This window comes from Nilaparvata lugens, chromosome 7 (genome assembly GCF_014356525.2).
Source record: "Nilaparvata lugens isolate BPH chromosome 7, ASM1435652v1, whole genome shotgun sequence".
NCBI classification, from domain to species: domain Eukaryota; kingdom Metazoa; phylum Arthropoda; class Insecta; order Hemiptera; family Delphacidae; genus Nilaparvata; species Nilaparvata lugens.
The window spans coordinates 36652762-36672700 of record NC_052510.1 but is presented as its reverse complement, the minus strand read 5'-3'; the positions used below and the strand labels follow the sequence as shown (position 1 = coordinate 36672700).

General features: G+C 34.1%; 1 protein-coding gene across 1 annotated transcript in view; it reads right to left on the bottom strand.

The window, feature by feature from the left end:
- The window catches only part of LOC111053700 (protein FAM91A1), a 134289-nt gene that overhangs the window by 88358 nt on the left and 25992 nt on the right, over positions 1–19939 (bottom strand). The window lies entirely within an intron of this gene.

The following is a 19939-nucleotide window of genomic DNA, read 5'->3' as shown; positions in this document are numbered from 1 at the left end:
TTAATCTTGTCTGAGATAACTTTCAATTTCTCATCCAAATAATTCTTGTCAACTTTATTATCGTTGATCGTATTCAAGTGTGATCTGAATATCTCTGTTGTTGATTTGAGATCATGAAGAGAATTCTCCAAATTGATAGATTTCTCTTTAAGTCCCCTATCGATATTGTCAGATAACTGTTGTAATGTACTGAAGATGTGTTCCTTTTCGATCTTGTTCAATCCAATATTCTTAACTATATTAGATAATTGTGAATCTAAATACGAATGCAGAGATTCACTAACACCCTGTTGATTAATTGCCTGTATTATTCTCTCACTAAAACTGGTAAGATCTGGTCCATTCCATACAATGTCTTTCTTCGCGGCGACTCTCTCGCTTTTACCTCCGAATCTGTGCACGCTCATTCTGCAACTAAACAATAATTTTACCTTCACGCAATTCTTCTATAATTGATGCAATCTCAACATCATGAGCTGAGTGCCCAGCAAGTTCTGATGATTTTAATAAATGAAGTCTCTGAACCAATTCGTCATAGTTGTCATAATATTGGTAAATTCTATTGCTAGAAGTATTTTTTGCAAATTTCAATAAGCCAGAACCTCTCTTACTTGTTTTTTTAACAGGAAACAGCATTTGAATTAAGCGAGACTTTACACCACTGTTACGTTTCACATATCCTCGTCTATCCAAATGAACTTTTGTTATTGATAAAATCTTCTTGTATTTATTTAGATCTTTTTCATCAAAGAGATATGAATTTGGTCTTTGCGCAAATAACAGTTCTAATAGTCCATGTGTAATTCGGAATTTTTCGTTATCAATATAAAAGAAGTAGTTATCAAAGCTAACAACCATCTCACCCATAAAATATAATTTTCGGTCAGAATCGTAGGAAATTCCATAAGGAATCGAGTTATCCAATTTTTCACTATGAAATGTATACAAATATTGTGCAAGCACTTGATTCTTTATCTTCTTTATGTTACCGCTTGTATCACTCTCAAGCCTAGTTGAATTAAATATACTTGATTCGTTCATGCTTAGATCTTTTTCAGCTGCTGATGGTGATGCAACTTCTATTGTTTCATCATCATGTTTTTCTCCCAATTCCATACTTTCGTCTTCTTCTTCTTCTTCTTCTTCTTCTTGTTCCTCCTTTTTTGGTATAAAACTCTGATCAGAGTGGTGAGAAGATTTAGTTTTCCCCATTTCAACTAAAGGTGTGATAATCGGTTTAAAAAGTTTTTCTCTGTAATTGTCAGATTGCTTTTCAAAATGTACAATGCTTCTATGTTTATCTCTAATAACTTTCCTCAATTTCTTAATCTTATCGATTAGAGCAACACTAGCGTTTTGTCTTCTACGAGACATCCTCATTCTTTCACTGCTACTCACTCTCTACTGAATGTCAATAAAGTTATCCAGACCCTGTCTATATTTTCCACTATTAGCTGTACATTCGGTCATAATAGTAAGAAAACTATGCTTCTTAGAATTCCACACATTTGAACACAATTTACTGAAATCTCTGAAGCAAATATCTTCACCCACATAGTCTCTATGTATTAATTTGAGTGATAATTGATCAATTTTGAATATAACAATCATATTTGCATTATCTCTGGTGAAATGTTTTTGTGTTGCACCATAACTTTGAATTAAATATGCTGTATCAATATTACGATGTCTACCCATAGTAAAATAATCTCTTATTTGAGGTGTGTGACTAAGTTGTAAATCGTCGAATATGGCAAGAGAAAATTGTTTAATTTTATTCGGGTGGAGAATTCTCTCAGGAATATCATTGACATGAAATTCAATACCTTTCATTTTTGAAAAGACTTTTCTTAAAAACAAGTACTTATCTTGATATTGGCTTTTAGTATTTAAATAAATATGTTTAAATCTCAATCCATTTTTGGAAAAAATCAAGTTGAACAATAAATTCGTTTTACCACATGCAGACGGCCCTACAATGAGAATTCTAGCGTTATGCGGTATCAATGTTCCATTCTTACACCATACAGGCTTTTCCTCTTGTGCAATTAACTTATCGAAATTTACAATGTCGAGTTTGTTCATGTTGAGAAAGTGAGATATACAAACAGAACTGTTTCATGTGTCTGGTTCACTCGGTAATGAAGCGTTTCTAGGTGACTAGATGTACTCACCCATTCAACATCTAGTCACCTTGTGCCACATGCTACTAGCACTTCTCTATGACAAAAATGAGAAATGAAAGAGCGAACATTCAATTCAAGTTGTTTTTATTTAAAAAACACACAATGTAAAGAATATTACAACAGATGTGGATAGATAATGTACATTATTTACATCATATGATCTTACTCTAATTATTTACAACAAATGTGGATAGATAATGTACATTATTTACATCATATATGATCTTACTCTAATTATTTACAACAAATGTAATCTTACTCTAATTATTATTATTTACTCTAATAAGTTCTCTCGATTTATGAATGATGGTTGTGGAAATCCAACCCATTTCACAAGCAACTTATCCTTATCTCGTCTCAATATTTTTTCTATCAAATAAACATTTCTTTCAGATTCATTCAAAAGCGTTTTTTTAATTTCTTCTTGATAAAACCTACCCTGTATTATCTCACCACTAAGATCTTCTAATGAGTAAGTGATAGGTCTTGTGGGATGTATGCTCACAATTCGGAAATATTCGGATGACCAATTCATTAGATATTTTTTATCAAATATCTGTTTCTTTTTAGAAATTCTCACAATATCACCTAGCTTATATTTTGGTTTCAACACTTTTAATTTGAATCGTCTATTAAATGCAGAGTTTAGTGATTCTAAAACACGTTTACGATGTTTTTTAGTTACATCTTTAGGTCGCATTCCAATGCTACTGTGTACTGTATTGTTATAATCATCTACAATATTTTGTAAGTTATTAACCCAGTTTTTACTCCCACGTTCAGTTAAAGATCGATATATTTTTGATTTTATTGTACGATTAATCTCTCAGCGATACTAGCTTTCTTATCAGTAAAAACAGAATAATGCTTGATATTATACTTATCTAACAAATCTTTCACATGCTTATTAAAATACTCCTTCCCTCCATCTGTCTGGAAAAAACGCATATGTCTATTCTTACAAATAATGGGTTCGAGTGCATTATAAACACTTTGTGCAGTCTTATTCTTTAAAGGTATACAATAAGCGTACTTAGTAAAACAATTAATAACAACTAAAATATAACGATATCCTTTATTGAATTTAGATAAGCTACCCATCTCAATCAGATCTGATTGATATAAATCGTTCTCATTCTTCAACTCATATCTGCGTGTGGGGTAATTTACACGTGCAGCAGAGTGAAGCTCTGCTGCTAATTTTGCTCTAATATTACTCATTCTTCTTCTTCTTTGTGTGAAGACACGCTTGAAACAGAATTCGATGTGTTGGTCACTAGCTCGTTACACACACACTGATCTGTGCCATCAGTTTGCTATTTTGTAGTGACCGAATGGTAATGTATCGATTCCGTTCTCTGCAATAAAGCGCTTGTCATCGAACGGGCTTAAACAAACCTTTGCGCATTCAATTTGATGCATGTTATGATTGAAGGATCTCAACATATTACATTTTTCTATATGTTGGCATCGTTCAATCAAACATTTCTTATACAAGTCAAAACTAAGTTTTCTATTTTTCACATGTGTCTTCACACCTTTTGCTACACACTTATTTACAGTTTCCTCCTTCTCATTATTTACAAGATATGAATATAATTTCGCCCGTAATCCCAGAAAAGATTTTAAAGGAAATGAAGCTGCCTCATCCTTAAATTTCCCTACAACTTTATTCCTCTCATTGGAGAAGCATTCGTGCTCAGCTGGGTAATTTGAAGTGTCAAACAATTCTAGATTTTCTCTTATCAGTTGGTAGACGTCGGGTGTCTCCAATGATAAGAGGAAGCTATCTGTATCAGTCATACAGAGCTGGATGCGTTGCCATGGTATGATTTTTTGCAATTTACAATAGAAAAAATCATACATGTGCAGTTTACTCAAATCCAGGATGCAGAAACCTGAATAGATTGGCTTATTCATTTTTAGTTCCAACTTTCGCGAGAAAACCGCAATCACATCCGAACTTATTATCTGCCAGCGTTTACATAGGGGATTTGAAATGTACTTATCTAGACGCTTGGCGTCTGTGATAATTTGAACATTACATTGATGCCGATTTCCCTGTATCGATTTTCCGAAGCATAAGTTACTCATCTGTTTAAAGAAGGAGACTTCAAATTTATTTTTCGCGGCTTGCCTATTACAGGTATTGAACTCAATGTAGTTCTTCAACCAAGGCGATTGGGAAAAGCTAATGACTCGATGTACCTTTGTTAATTGCAATCCGAGTTGAAGGTACAGTTTCAAATTCATGTAATGAACAATGTACCTCTCTCGATCAAAAAGTGTGTTCATGAGTTTTTTAGTCAGAGTTTGACCGTTCTCATTGGTTTGGTACTCGGAGAACAATTCGCTAGGGGAATTTGATGAAGTGGAGCGAGAGGGAAATTGGCATGCATATCATGTAACTCCTGTGGGTACTTGAGATCACATTCAATTACATAACCAGTTTCTGATTCACTCTCCAAATTTGTAAAGTCAAGAGCATGGATTTCTTCCTCTGAGAGGAACTTGAAATTTCCATAAGGTAAGAATTGATTCATAGAGTGCGCATACAAAGAATTACAATCTATATAAAGCAAATAGTTACTTGGTTTTGTGGGATCGTATGTGTCAGGGATGTGTTTGTTATTGGCTTCGCAATAACGCTTGCCAATAAACGAAACACCACCGCGCATTCCTGATTCAAACAATAGATGTATATCAGGATCGCTAATCAATTGGAGTTCAACCCGGGTGAACTTTAACATACAATTCCAAGTGTAATGAGCAAGCGAAAGAAAATGAGTCACATCGAGGCCATATGACCTAAAAAGCGTTGACCTCATTTCTTCGAAAACCTCAACTAATAGCATGACGTCTAGGCACAGATAGAAATCATGATACTCGCCGAGAGATTTCAACTTGAATGTTGAGAACACTCTTTGTGCATGCTCATATTCTTTGGGGGAGAGGGGTGTATCGTTAAGATCATTATAAAAACATTCTATCGGAGGGAGAGAAGTCTCAGCGAATTTTTCAGGGCAAGATATGTACGAATAGGGATATACTCCTTTTTTCAACAATAGTTGCCTTTGTTCGAGATCGGGGTCATTAAATACTGAAAACAGTCGTTTGAACTTCGATTCCATATCTGTACTATCTACCAAGTTGCGCACTAATACTTCTAAAGATTCATTCATAAATTTATATGAATCTAAAAACTTGATTTTTCCCACTGTCAATGTCAAAAATCTTTCTGATGTATTGGCGATACAGGAAATTTCTTTTTTACATTTTCCGAGAGCTTTTAGAATAAAATGACTGTCAAATCCGCTAAAATTATGGAAGTAACAGCTAATCGTATCGTCAGTTCGAGTATTTAAATTACACGACACATGAGCAGCACACAAAAACTTTCCATTTTCATGTGCATGATGGCGTACCTTTGTGTCTGTTTCGGTAAAAACTTCATCGCAAAGGCCGCACTTATCAGCGTTTTGAAATTCGCGTTGCTGACGTTCACTTAAATGCTCCATTGGAATTTCACATTTTATATCTGCACTCAATAAATCGCCCACTTCGATTATTTCCTTGAGAAATTTCTCCATGATCTTTTCATTGATATTACTTGATCTATAGAGTACTGGCCCATACGCGATATCTCCATTCACATCAATTACAACGAAACAATACCCGCATGGAATATGACGCACCGTTTTCTTGGTGTAACTTCTGGTAATAGGTACATCATCAGATTCATTACCATCCATATTCACAACAAATGTTTCCAAATCCGCGTAGATTGTATACTTTTTCTTCAAAGTCGAACCGAGTTTTCTAAATTTGATTGTCTCACCACGTTTTGGGTATGAAGTTCTCTGAGACTGGAACTTTGAACAAAGCTCTAGATGTCTCATCAAATTTGCTTTCCCATCACAATTTTTAGATTTGTTTGTTGTAAATCTGTGAAAACAGAAATTACAAACATCTACTTGTGCTTTAGCTTTCGAAAGGTGAGAAAGAAGACGCGACAATCCGTTTTTCCCGTTCGCGGTGTTAATTAAACAAAAATGAGTTTTTCCTGCATCGCCTTTCAACATTAAAAGATTAATTTGGTATTTACGCGTACGGAATATGCTTGTTCGATAGGGGAAAAACTTTTTGTTGTCATATGCGATAACATGAATTGCGATGTCTGTATTGAGAATTTCAAATTTCTTTATGTCGCGATCAGTGGTTGGGAAATTAACTCCGCGAGTGTTCAGCCTGTGAGCAAATTTGCTCAAATATTTCACCGTTAAGCGACTGTTATTCGGTTTCTGGTGAAAATAGGCTAGAACACTCCACAGAGAACACTTTTTATCAGAAAGATTTTTGATATTGATAACACATGTCTTATTGTTGATGAACTGGGGTGTTTGAATATAACTGCTTGTGTATATTGGATTATATCTAATCACATTTACATCAAGCGAGTCGATCTTCTTCAACACCCACCCACTCCCAAATCGAACAAAGTTATTGAATGAACTTAAAATTTTCCTAACTGCTAACATAAATTGTTCATTCAATTCGTCATAACTCTCCAAGACATTCATGCCTATGGCCGAGTAGCTATGAAGATTCACAATGGATGAAACAGCTTCGGATTCCTCTGATTCTAAAACTACCATCTTATACAATAATACATTTAATACTAAAAACCATTTAACATTTCCTTCGAAACGTGCAGCGTGTTCTCTTATTATCTCGAAAACACGAGCTTTCGAGTTTTGAAGCACATTTTCAATGTCAGGTGCTACGTTTTCAAAGGAAATGCGATGGCGAATTGCTCGCGAACTCACGCCTCCAACTCTGTGTTCTCTGCTATGCTCCATCTCTGCTACTAGCGGGTTACTGAAAACAAACAAAGAATATATTACTATGGCACAGAATTAGATATAAAAACAAGTAAACATTAATCTAAAAATCAGTTGTGATTTAACAAGCTGCAAGTACAGTGCAAAAAATGCTATCACAGGATCAGATTTTCATGCACGAACGATTGAGGTTATTAACATTTGATAATCGATGGAAATTAGAATCGAGTCTGTTGTCACCTCAAAATATGGCTAAACAGGGTTTTAAATTTGTGCGAGCACCTGATGTTGTTCAATGCGTGTTTTGTTCAGTATATTTAGAAAATTGGTTGCCAACAGACGATCCTAGTAAGGAACATGAACGATGTAGTCCAAATTGTGGATGGCGCAAAGAAGATAATATTTCATGTGAAGAGGAGAATTTCGATAATAATATTCTTGGCAATATGAAGAGCAAGTTTTAACTTTCCATCGTCCAGAACCATTCAAGCTCTCGGTATTTATTAATAGAGCAGACTATTTTGCAATAAATGGATACTTTTTGCATGAGAAATCATATCTGCAATGTGTATATTGCAAATATATTATTGAAAATCCTTATGAAAAAGTGATACATGTTCCATTTTGTATATATTGTAATGGGGTATTTAAAATAGGAATATATTGGGGTTATATTATGTATGGTATTGTGATGGTATTATAAGGTTGTGAGAACACCCTAGACATTATGGAAACAATTTATAATAGGGGAATTGCTTGGCTTGCGAGAGGTTAAATTGATCTAACTCTATAACTCATGAGAAAGGAACTATATTTTAAAATAATAAACAAAACAGTTATATTTTGGAGAACTAAGTAATCGATTTAATCAAATTGTAACTCAAAATGAAACTGGAAACTTAAATAAAAATAATATTGAGAAAACCTTTTAAACAAACAATAGAATAATTACAGGATTTGCCTTCAATAAAAAAAGATGAATAATATATAATAATAAAATTGATAATATTAGCTCACTGAACTCACTGAACCAGGAAAATGGTGTCTCGGAAAAGAAGGGTAGAGCCGGCCCGATTATCTGCTGTAGATAGCTCCAGGTCCCGTCCTCGTAACCGACTGACTAGAGCCTCTCATTTTTTCCATAATTTTACTTGTCATGAATTTTCACCGTCGTCAACAATTTATCTATTCATTGTGAAAATTCATGACAAATAATAAAAATTATGTAGTTCTATTACATCCCCGGGTCCCCCTAAACTTCGACCCGAAGTTATCGAAAAAACGGCATCTCTCTAAGTTAATTTTTACACATTTCAATAATATTTCAAAAATTAAAGTCAAAATTACCGCAAGCTAAAATTATTATTATTATTCACAATATTATTCTAATTGGATATTTATATGTAACATAACTTTCAATGAATACCTTAAATCTATGTGAGTGCCAATTCATAAGCTAAATGCAAGTGATATAAATTACATTATAGTGAACTAATTCATAAAAAATCAAACTTAGCCTAACACATCAATCAACTTCAAATCAACAATTCAATACATTCATATCTGAATAAGAATTGAATGGAAAAAATTTCAATTATATTGATGAATAAAATTAAACCTACAAAATCTACGAAAGTAATAAAATTGAATCATAATGCAAAAATTAAACATCAAGTCTGAATAGTATTCGAGTAAGCAAAATAATATTGTGGAACTTGAAAATAAGAATAATAATAATAATTGAAATAGTTTATCTTCTAATCTGGGAAAATATTTGAATCGATAGCATAAAAGAGTAAATGGATACAATAATAGTGAATAAGTAATTATTATTTGCATAGTTTCCTATATCCTAACCATTATTTTAATGATTTCATTACATACTACTTTACTAAAACACAATATATTCTTAAAGCTCCTGTGGGTAGTCCACAATTGGAGTACGTTTCGGGACTCTCAGTTGATTTGCTTTCTTCTTAATATAATTTTGAAGACATAAATACAAGAATATAACAGTTATCAGTGTTTGCCAGACAATAATAATATAAATGATCAGTTTATTGTTCACCCCTAACAAATCAAAGTTATTTGGCATTTCAACATGATGGAAAATGTCTTCTGAGAATGAGTTGTGCTCTTCAAATTTTGAAAAATTCAAGTGCCAATTTTCATTTAAGATTTCCGAAAGGTTTAAGTACTGAGGCAGAGTCTCATGTTTAAAAATGGGATGCTCAATTTAGATAAATTTGTCCACATGTGAGGAATTAAGTTATTAATAGCTGGAGAAGGATGGGAACGGGAGTCGCAAGGATAAAGAGTGCTTATCAGTACGTCGCCGTTGTCGTCTTGAAGTTCGCAGTTGCAAGGGATGTGGAGTGATAGGGTTCCTGGACTGTTGCTTGGACCTCAGTTGTTGAGTTTTTACAGCGAATTGTCGTCTTTTTGCCGGTGTTGTGGAATAGGAAGGTGTCTTCTCGTAGGCGAGTGATTAGGGTTTGATTGTCAGTTGCTTTACAATCAAATTTGCAGACTTCTCGTAGCTCCGATACGTCTGCTTCTGATGTTAGAAGGTGGAGACAAGTGGCTTGGGTGGCGGAGTTCGACATCTTTTTCCTCGGAATCAAGCAGAGGCCTTTCTGCTTGAACTGGCAATCGTCTTCTTCGTCATCTGACAGGATTTGCAGTTTATTTTCTTCTCTAAGTATCAGGTGATGTTGGGAGGTCAAACGGCAGGTATGACCATTCCAATGAAGCGGGATAGATTGCAGGTGGAATAATGAAATAGTTGAATTTTTCTTCTTTATTGGTATTTTGAGGGTAACCAATAGTTCGTTGTCGGATTTTCTGCAGGATGTTAGTTTCAAGTTTCGAATTTTATCGTTGTCTTTTGTTGATATGGTGAAGTTTCTCTTGTTTATTTTCTTTTCGAGTTCTTGAAGTCGATTGTTTAGGTCTTCTTTTGAAATGACGTGATGAGAAAGTTGTTGATTGTAGCATCTCATGTCGATTTCATTGTAGTTGTTAGATAGAGTCATCATATACATGAAAATAGTAGTCCTCAGTTGTGTTTTCAGTACATCGGTTGTAGTATTCCCTTTCTGAAACTTATTCTGTTGGGTGAATGATTCTTGCCAAAGAATAAGGTCATGCTTCATGTTGTTCAATACTTTCTTCACGTTCTCTGCCATGCCGTTCATCTTGCGTGTGTTGTCTATCAATTCGACATGTTCAGCGTGAACGAAGTCTTGAAGATTACTGAGATGAGAAGTGATGTCGGTTTCGGTTTTCACGTATGCGCCCAATTCTTCGTCGGTAGCTACTCCGCAACACCAGTTTAGGACCGCCCCGATCGTATCGATAGAGCGTTCGCGGCGTGGTAGTCGATTTTCGCTCTCAGCTGGAGTGTTGTCGTCATCGCTGCCAATGTAAATGCCGTCTTGTAGTTGTAGAAGTTGCAGCTCCGTTCGATGAATCTGATCAAATACTGCACACTCCGATGAGGAAGGGAAAGGACATGAGTCAATTTTTAAAGGAGTACTCAGAAGGTTCCTCATAACAAATAAAGGATTTGACCTAGGAATACTGAATGTTATTGGAACTGTGGACTCGTAAAATACTACATTGTGAATTTCTTTAAATAGAGCTCCGTGAAAAAGAGAAATTTCTTGAGACAATACCGTACAACATATTTCTACAAATGCTAAGGAACAAAGTATTATGGTATTCATTTTAAAAATATTATATCAGTTAGTACTCTATATTAATCTATCAATGAACAGTTCGTATAAGATATCAATTTTATAAACAATAATTACTAGTAAAATCCCCAAAAACCCTACAAATAGATTATGTAAATGGTCAAATTAATAGCTATTTCTTATATTCCAATCGTAATCACTTACTGGAATTGATTATTTCATTAACATCAATACAGATAATATTGTTATTAAAATACGTTTTCACATAAATAATCTTATAAATAAATAAATTATTATATCAAGAATCATCCGTTTCTGAAAAAGAGAAACATTTTATTACATACGAGTCAAGAAAATAATATTCAAGCATAAATCGTATTTGATGATTTTCAAATAGCATTCATTCATAAACAAAAACGTGAGAACAATTCACATCTTTTAATAATGAATCATCGTTAGAATGTCTAGTAAAATTGTCTATCAGAGCTCAATTATATTTCATTGTTTCATCGAAGTAGAAATCCAATCAATTAATTGATTGATTGAAAACTGCATACTATTGTGATTTGAGAATCATCTCGATATTTAGTCGTGAGAAAATGGATTTGATCGCTTCACAAGTCAATACTGATCTCGCAAACAAAATTCTCTAAAAATTCAGTTGTAAGCATGATATTGTTTTTCAATGATTTGGAAAATAAATAAATTACATGAATGTTTCATCTCGATTTCTTCTCATCAATTGTCTTTTAAATTAATGAAAGGCAAAGATTTAGGATGAGCGAGGTATAATTGCTAGCATAAAGAAAAGTGCTGGAATAAAGAATACAGTTAGACAATAAAACAATAAACACTTAATTGATGGGATCTCGTATGAAATATTTTTTCAATTTATCTACATGAAAAGCTACATTTTTATAAGTACCTCGTAGCGGAAAAAATATCTCATAGACTTCATCTGTTACTTTCTTTACTACTTCATATGGGCCTGAATATTTTTTGACTAATTTCCTAGACTGTCCTTGTCTTACATCAGGATCGTGGACCATAACTAAATCTCCTGGTTCAAAAATGCAATCTGTTCTATTCCTATCGTAATAGTATTTCTGTTTTTCTTGTGCATCTGATAAGATTGATGGTATCTGTTCTCGCACTTCTTTAAGATTTGCTAATCTCGCGTCTAAATGATAAGTGACGTCGTCATTTTCGGGAAAGATTTTCAAATCTAAAGGAGTAGTGGCTTCAAAACCGTGCAATAAGAAAAAAGGTGTATATTTCAAAGAGCATTGTTTCGAAGTATTGTATGCGAATAAAACTTTCGGCAGCATTTGTACCCACAATTTCCTATTATCGGCTACGTAAGCTGTTAGCATCTCTTGAATTGTCCGGTTGGCTCTTTCGGCCAGACCTTGACTTTGGTGGTGACTTGATGATCCTAATATGTGTTTGATTCCAAGCTCAACCATAAGGTCATCGACTTTTTTATTTACAAAATGTGTACCTCTATCGGATCGAACTTCTTTTGGAACGCCAAATCGGTATATTAATTTCCATAAGCATTTAGTGGTATTATTTGCGTCGGCGTGTTTACAAGGTTCAGCTAAAATATATCGGGTCGTTAAGTCAACAATCGTTAGAATGTATGAATAGCCCATTGAGCTCTCTAACGGACCGATGTAGTCCATCATGATACTTGAGAAAGGCTTACTATCACACTTGATGGGTGATAAGAAACCTTGAGGCTTCGTAGTAGGGGTTTTTCTCTCTTGGCAATTTTTACATGATCTTACATAATTCGCAATGTTTTCATACATATTTTCCAATAATATTTCGATGATATTTTCTCATGGGTTTTATAAATGCAGGTATGTCCACCTGTTAAGGAATCATCATGGAATGTTTCAAGGATTTTATTGATAAGAGATCGGGGTACGAGAAGTTTCAATTGATTGGTATGCCCATCAAATTTCTTCAGATAGACAATGTCTTTTTCGATCGTGTATTTTCTCGCCTTTCTAATCGTAGCTGTATCACTATGATTAGGGTTTCGTATTGCATCATATATTTTTCTTATACTCTCATCATTTTTCTGTAAAGTCTTTATGTCTATTTCTTCTATTTCGAATATATTGTAGTTTTCGTCCTTTGTGAGATCAGTTATATCCTTCTCTAGTGGATATCTACTCAGGGCATCAGGTACGTGCATTTGGGCTCCTGGTTTATATTTCAAATCAAACGTGAACTCCGTTAATTTCATAAGTAACTTACTGACTCGAATACTGGGGTTTTTCCAAGTTTTATAGTATTGTAAACTAGCATGATCTGTGTAGATTGTAAACAATCGGCCAATTAAGTATTGTCTGAAATAATTTACACAATACACTATTGATAGAAGTTCAATCTCTCCTACTGCCCAATTTTCTTCATGTTTTGTCAGTTTTCTGGAAACAAAAGCTACTGGATGTAATTTTCCATTGTCATCAGGCTGCGAGATAATGCCCCCTATTCCAACTCGAGAAGCATCTGTGTGTACCACTACCTCCTTATCATTATTAAAATGATGAAGTACGGGTTGTGATAAAAGTTTGCTTTTTATTTCCGAGAATGCGTTCTGCTGATCTTCTTCCCAAGTGATTGGTTTATTCTCGTTATTTTTAGATATCAGATTTGTTAAGGGTCTTGCAATTATAGCGTAGTTTTGAATGAATTTTCGGTAAAATCCACTAAGACCAAGAAATGCTCTGACATCTTTGACAGTTTTGGGTATAGGGTATTTTTCGATAGCTTCCAAGGTTTCGGAAGCGGGTTGTATCCCTTCCTTTGAGACAGTGTGTCCAAGTACTTTAATTTTTCGGTAGAAGAAGTGACATTTAGATGTATTCAATTTTAGTCCTACGTCTTGCAATCTTTTCAAGGTTTTCTCGAGCTGTTGATATTGCTTATCAAATGATTCTCCATAGCTAATGATATCGTCCAAGTAAATCAAAACTCCTCTATACAAATAATCATTGAATACTTGGTTGATTGCTCGTTGGAAAGCATTTGGAGATGTTCTAAGACCAAAAGGTAGTCTTTTGAACGTGTACAGCCCTTTATGAGTTGCAAATGCTACATATTTTCGACAATCTTCGTGTAATGGCTGTTGGAAAAATGCTTGTCTGATATCTAGGGTGGAAAAGTAATCCGAATTGTCAAGAGAATCAAAAATGTTTGAAGAAGGGGAAGGGGATATCTATCCGGTAATATTTTCTCGTTCAACATTTTATAGTCTACAACCAATCTGAATCCACCGTCTTTTTTAGTAACTAAAAATGCGGGAGAAGCATAATGACTCTGGGTTTCACAAACTATTCCTGCTTTTATCAATAACTCTACTTGTCTGTCTATTTCTGTTCTTTGAGCGATAGGTAATCTGTACGGTGACTTAGCAATGGGTGTGTAATCTGTAAGTTTGAACTTGTATTCGGGTAATTTCGCTTCCTCGAAATCAATTTCGTTTGTTGAAAATAGGTGTTTGTATTTATTGATGAGTCTTTTCGCTTTGGAATTTTGCTCTGGTGTAAGATCTTTATTAATATCTATTTCACAACCCCCTCCATCGAATAGAACAGAGTCTACTAATGAAACAGATTCGTCGTAATTACAAACTTCTCCTTCAATTTCACCAATAATAGTTTCATGCAACAATCTTATATCTTGCCTTCCTAGATTCAAAATTCTAATTTCACTCATGTTTGTTTCAAAATCATCCTCATTCCAAAGCACATGCAATTTTTTATTATGTAATAACGATTCATTTGGAGTAAAATGGGATACTTTGAGCAATTTTTGTGTTAGATTGACTTTGACATTCACGTCTTTTTGAGCGGGGATTATTGTTTCAAGAGCACATTTGACGAAATTTACGGGATTGGGTATGCAGACTTCTTTTGTAATATTTGTTTCAGAATCGTTGTGTAATCTATTTAATGTACAAATCCACTCTTTATCCATGTCTAATTCGACTATTTTACCATTATCGGTCATTGAAATGATGTTATTCTCATAATCTAATTTCATTTTATATTTTGAGAAGAAGGAATTTCCAACAATAATATCAGCCTGTAAGTCTTCAGAAATTACTAAATTTACTTCGAATTTCCTGTCATGTATTTGAATTTCACTCGAGATCATTCCTGTGATCGGCATTAATGAACCATTAGCTACCAATAAAGCAATACTACTATTTTTCAAATGTTTTAGATCATCGCTACTTAAAAGATTTTTTTGAACTATGTTTACGTTCGTACCGGTGTCAATGGTAATTGATACATCTTTTCCTTTGAATTTTCCATTAATAGTAAGTACTGGGACTTGAATTCTTCTCTCTTTAGTCAATGATCCATTCATTCCAAGTTCGTGCTGAGCATGCATTTCGGAAGACAATAGCTGTTTGAAGTTGGTTTCACTTTCTATTTCGTTAGAGCAATTAATTTCACTTTCATTTGAGTATAACTGATTATTATTGACATTGAGAAAAAACTGCCTGACAATTCTATCGCTTTGGATTGTTCATCTTTCATTGATACAGAAGATATTATATTACATGTGATTTCTTCTTTATCAATTGAATTTGGAGAATAATTATCAAATGGAAATTCAGCGCTTTGTTTTTCAAATCCGGATCCCAAGTTCATATCCGATTCGTCTAGGCTCGGGATCCTGTATTCGAGTTTTTTGATAAGAAAAAACAATCGTCTTTCCAGTGATTATTCCTCTTACAGTATGTACAGAATCTAGTCCTATTAGGGTTGATTGGTGTCCTGTAATTGACTGATGTTGATTGTGTGTAATTATTGTTTGTATAAGGTTGTCTTTGGAAATTGTTCTGATTTGTTTCGTGTGGGAAGACGTTTCCGCTCCTATTTCCAAACTGTCTATTAGGATTGGGATTTTGTGATTGACCTACATTTCTACTCAAATTTTTCACCACAATACTCAGATCGTTCAATTTCTTCTCTAAAGTATCTACTACATTTATTTTTTGGACAGGCTGTTCGATTGAAGCATTATGCATTCCTAACTTTTTGTCTAGAAGGAAGCGAGATCTTTCATATTTGGCGAGATTTTTCTCTAAATCTTCAACTGATGCATTGTCCATGAAAGCAACATGTTGCAATGCTCCTACGTCTAAGCCTCTCAAAACATATCCTACTATTCTTTTCTCTGACATTTGAGGCTCAAGAATGTGACAAAGTTTTATTATATCTGCTGTGTATTCTGTGTATGTTTCTGTTGGTAATTTGTTTCTGTTTTCGAGTTTTTGTCTGGTTGTCTCTTCATGAACAGGGTCTACAAGTTTACTTTTTAGGTGGCTTACTGCATCAAGAAATGTCGAGGATATTTGCTAAGTTATCGGGAGCTACTTTGTCGTAGATGGGTTCTTGATTTCTGCCTAGCTTGCCTACTATTCGCTCGTAATCGGCTAACATAGGGAAGATAATACGATCGCATTGAGACAGGGACCCTAACTTAAGTAATCGACTTAGAGCATCTCTAGCTCCTGAATCGTGGTCCACATAAATACAAACTTTTTTTGCCAAGTCAACAGCGAATCTCAAGTATTCAATATTAACAGATTGAGGGATGTGAATACCTAACTGTTTGCCTAGCTCTAATAATTCTGATTTATCCAGAGATTTTACTTTTAAATCAATAGGTAAACGTAATAATGAAACCTCGAATTCACTAGGTGATTGTTCAGAGTCACTAGAACTAGAGCTACTCATCTCAATATAACAATAATAACAATTATCATTTTTACCCTGTACGTTGAGAGAATAGAGGACATAATTATACGAGATCAAACACAGAATATAATAATTATGATAATGACCTGAAATGAAAATGTCAATAGATAATTTGAAGGCTAATCTTGTCAATTAATAAACTCTTTCTCATGAGAACGACGCCTAACACCATGTAATGGGGTATTTAAAATAGGAATATATTGGGGTTATATTATGTATGGTATTGTGATGGTATTATAAGGTTGTGAGAACAACCCTAGACATTATGGAAACAATTTATAATAGGGGAATCGCTTGGCTTGCGAGAGGTTAAATTGATCTAACTCTATAACTCATGAGAAAGGAACTATATTTTAAAATAATAAACAAAACAGTTATATTTTGGAGAACTAAGTAATCGATTTAATCAAATTGTAACTCAAAATGAAACTGGAAACTTAAATAAAAATAATATTGAGAAAACCTTTTAAACAAACAATAGAATAATTACAGGATTTGCCTTCAATAAAAAAAGATGAATAATATATAATAATAAAATTGATAATATTAGCTCACTGAACTCACTGAACCAGGAAAATGGTGTCTCGGAAAAGAAGGGTAGAGCCGGGCCCGATTATCTGCTGTAGATAGCTCCAGGTCCCGTCCTCGTAACCGACTGACTAGAGCCTCTCATTTTTTCCATAATTTTACTTGTCATGAATTTTCACCGTCGTCAACAATTTATCTATTCATTGTGAAAATTCATGACAAATAATAAAAATTATGTAGTTCTATTACAATATAAAAAGATGAGCTATAATGGAAAAGAAACGACAAATGATGAAAAAGAAGATGCTGTGGGAAAACAAGCTGGATATTGTACAATATGCACTCTGTTGTAATCGAGATATTAGTGATTCCTAAGTGCATTGTAGTAGTAGTATCAGGAAAGAAGTAACTTCTGAAAAATCATGATTAGAAAAATAAAGAATTGTATCATACTTACATGCAATGAATGATGTGCTCTACTGTCTCTCTCTCTCTCTCTGCTTACACTAGTTCTTCATACGTCTTTCCTCCCCAAAGAATGGAGTGATTATGCACTCTCGAACTCTGTGAAATCAATGAACATAATGAAAATCACAATAATATTGAGAAGAAATTTAGCAAGTCAACATGTGATGTTATGAAAATTAATGAGGAGATTACATTCGACCACTAGTCACGTTTCACACATATCCTCGCTATCATCATCATCATGGAGTCCACACGTGAGCAGTACATCCTTCCGGATACACCTCCTCAACAAGAACCATCATTCCCATCTTACTGGGCAGCGCAAGCTGCGCGGAAGAAGAAGATTCCTTCTACCAGTGGTGCTCCCCCTGCTGCTGTCGCATCCGACCCCGAGGAGTCGCCCCTGAAGAGACGTGGAGTCTTCGTGGAGAGAGGGATGAGCAGCGATGAGCTCATTATACCAGACACACCACCACCATCTCATCTAGGATGGGCACCGAAGCGAGTGCCGCTAACAACAATTACCACCAACAGGCAGCAGGGGAAGAGAAAACTGCAATTTCTGGAGGAGGAAGAAACCAACTTCGTACCCTCAAAGGTTAGTTATTTCAAATATTATTAACATGTAATGTGAACAGATAATTTTAAATAATGTTGTCATCCAAAAGCTTGCTAGTATCTGATAAATTTCTTACTGAGAAAAACTAATTTCCAATGTTCACATTACATGTACTCACATTGGAGTTATTGATGAATCTGATTTGAAAGACAATTTCTTGATAACGAATATAGGAACTTAATTCAACTTTAGAGATCAGTCAAGATGTACATTCGACTACATGAATATGATATATTCATTTGAATTGAGCATAAATTGTTTTATGAAATCAAGAAATATAATTATTTGAAGTGATTAGGTTGAATGCATGCTACTATCTAATAAGTGAGAAAAAACTAATTTCCAATAGATGTCTTTGTACAATGCACAATGTGATATTAAATGATTAGAGTTCAGTTAAGATGTGTATAATTTTATTTTTGAACTGATCAAGCTTACTAGTAGTTCAGTCAAAAATTGAATAAGATGAATATTTTGATTTCATTATTATTATGATGTTTACATATTATTTGCTATAATATTGAAGTGATGTGTTAAGAAAATTACTGATTTAGTTGATAGTTATATTGTGATATTAAATGATTAGTGTTCACTTAAGATGTGTATAATTTTATTTTTGAACTGATCAACCTTACTAGTAGTTCAGTCAAAAATTGAATAAGATGAATATTTTGATTTCATTATTATGATGCTTACATATTATTTGCTATAATATTGAAGTGATGTGTTAAGAAAATTACTGATTCAGTTGATAGTTATTTGTTGCAATGAAAGAGTTTGCTTATTAATTTGATTCACTATTGGATTCTGCAAGAAATATTATTTCAATAACTGATATTACTCACTTTGTGTAGAGAATGTCTTGTCAATCCGATGATATCAAGTTGAGATTATGACAATAATCTGTTGATCACAAGTAGTTGATAATCTGAAACAAATTATAATAAAGTTACTAATCATAGATTTTCATTTAACAGAAACATATGTCTGAGAACACCTCCATGGCTCCGCTACTGGAGGAGGCAGCCGCACGGGATGATGATGATGATGAGGACTTCATCACACTCATCAATAAACCATCACCAAAACCGTGGGTACCTCTCCGCGAGCTGGCGGAGGATGTTCCACATGCTATAATCTCAGTGCGGGAGGAAACGAACCATCATGGTAGAAGAATTATTTTGAAAATTAATATTGCATCTACGAAGAAAATCTCTGAGGTATACCTGCCTCAGAGATTTTCTTCAATAATTTCACCTTGCAAAGTTGTAAAATTTAATTCTAACTGTAAAAATTTAGGAATAGTAGTGAAGCATATAACCGCTACATGGAGCGACATTAAGATTGTTAAAATTTAACAATCTTATTCTCATAGCATGTAGTGGTTATATGCTTCACAAGTAGTATATAATGTAAATATTGTAGTGTTTGATAATAAATTGTAGTATTGTTTTTAAAAAATTGTTCTTAATTCTCACCTGTCAAAGAAGATGTAGAATAGTACACTGTTCACGCAAGAATAGATCCTCTTGTAACTGAACACTCAATGACTGTAGAATAGTTCGTGCAAGAATAGTAATGCTCTTGTATAGTCATTGAGTGTTCAGTTACAAGAGAAGCTATTTTATAGTTGCTGCTGCGCGCGCATGCGCATGCACCACATGCCAGTCTTGACCTTGTTGCGAGATTCTCCTCCATCTGTTTGCGCTATACACTCACTATAGATATAGCAATCTATTTTTATCAGTATGCTTACAACACTTGAATGGAGAAGTTGTGCAATGAAGATAATCGTATGGAGAGTTTTATT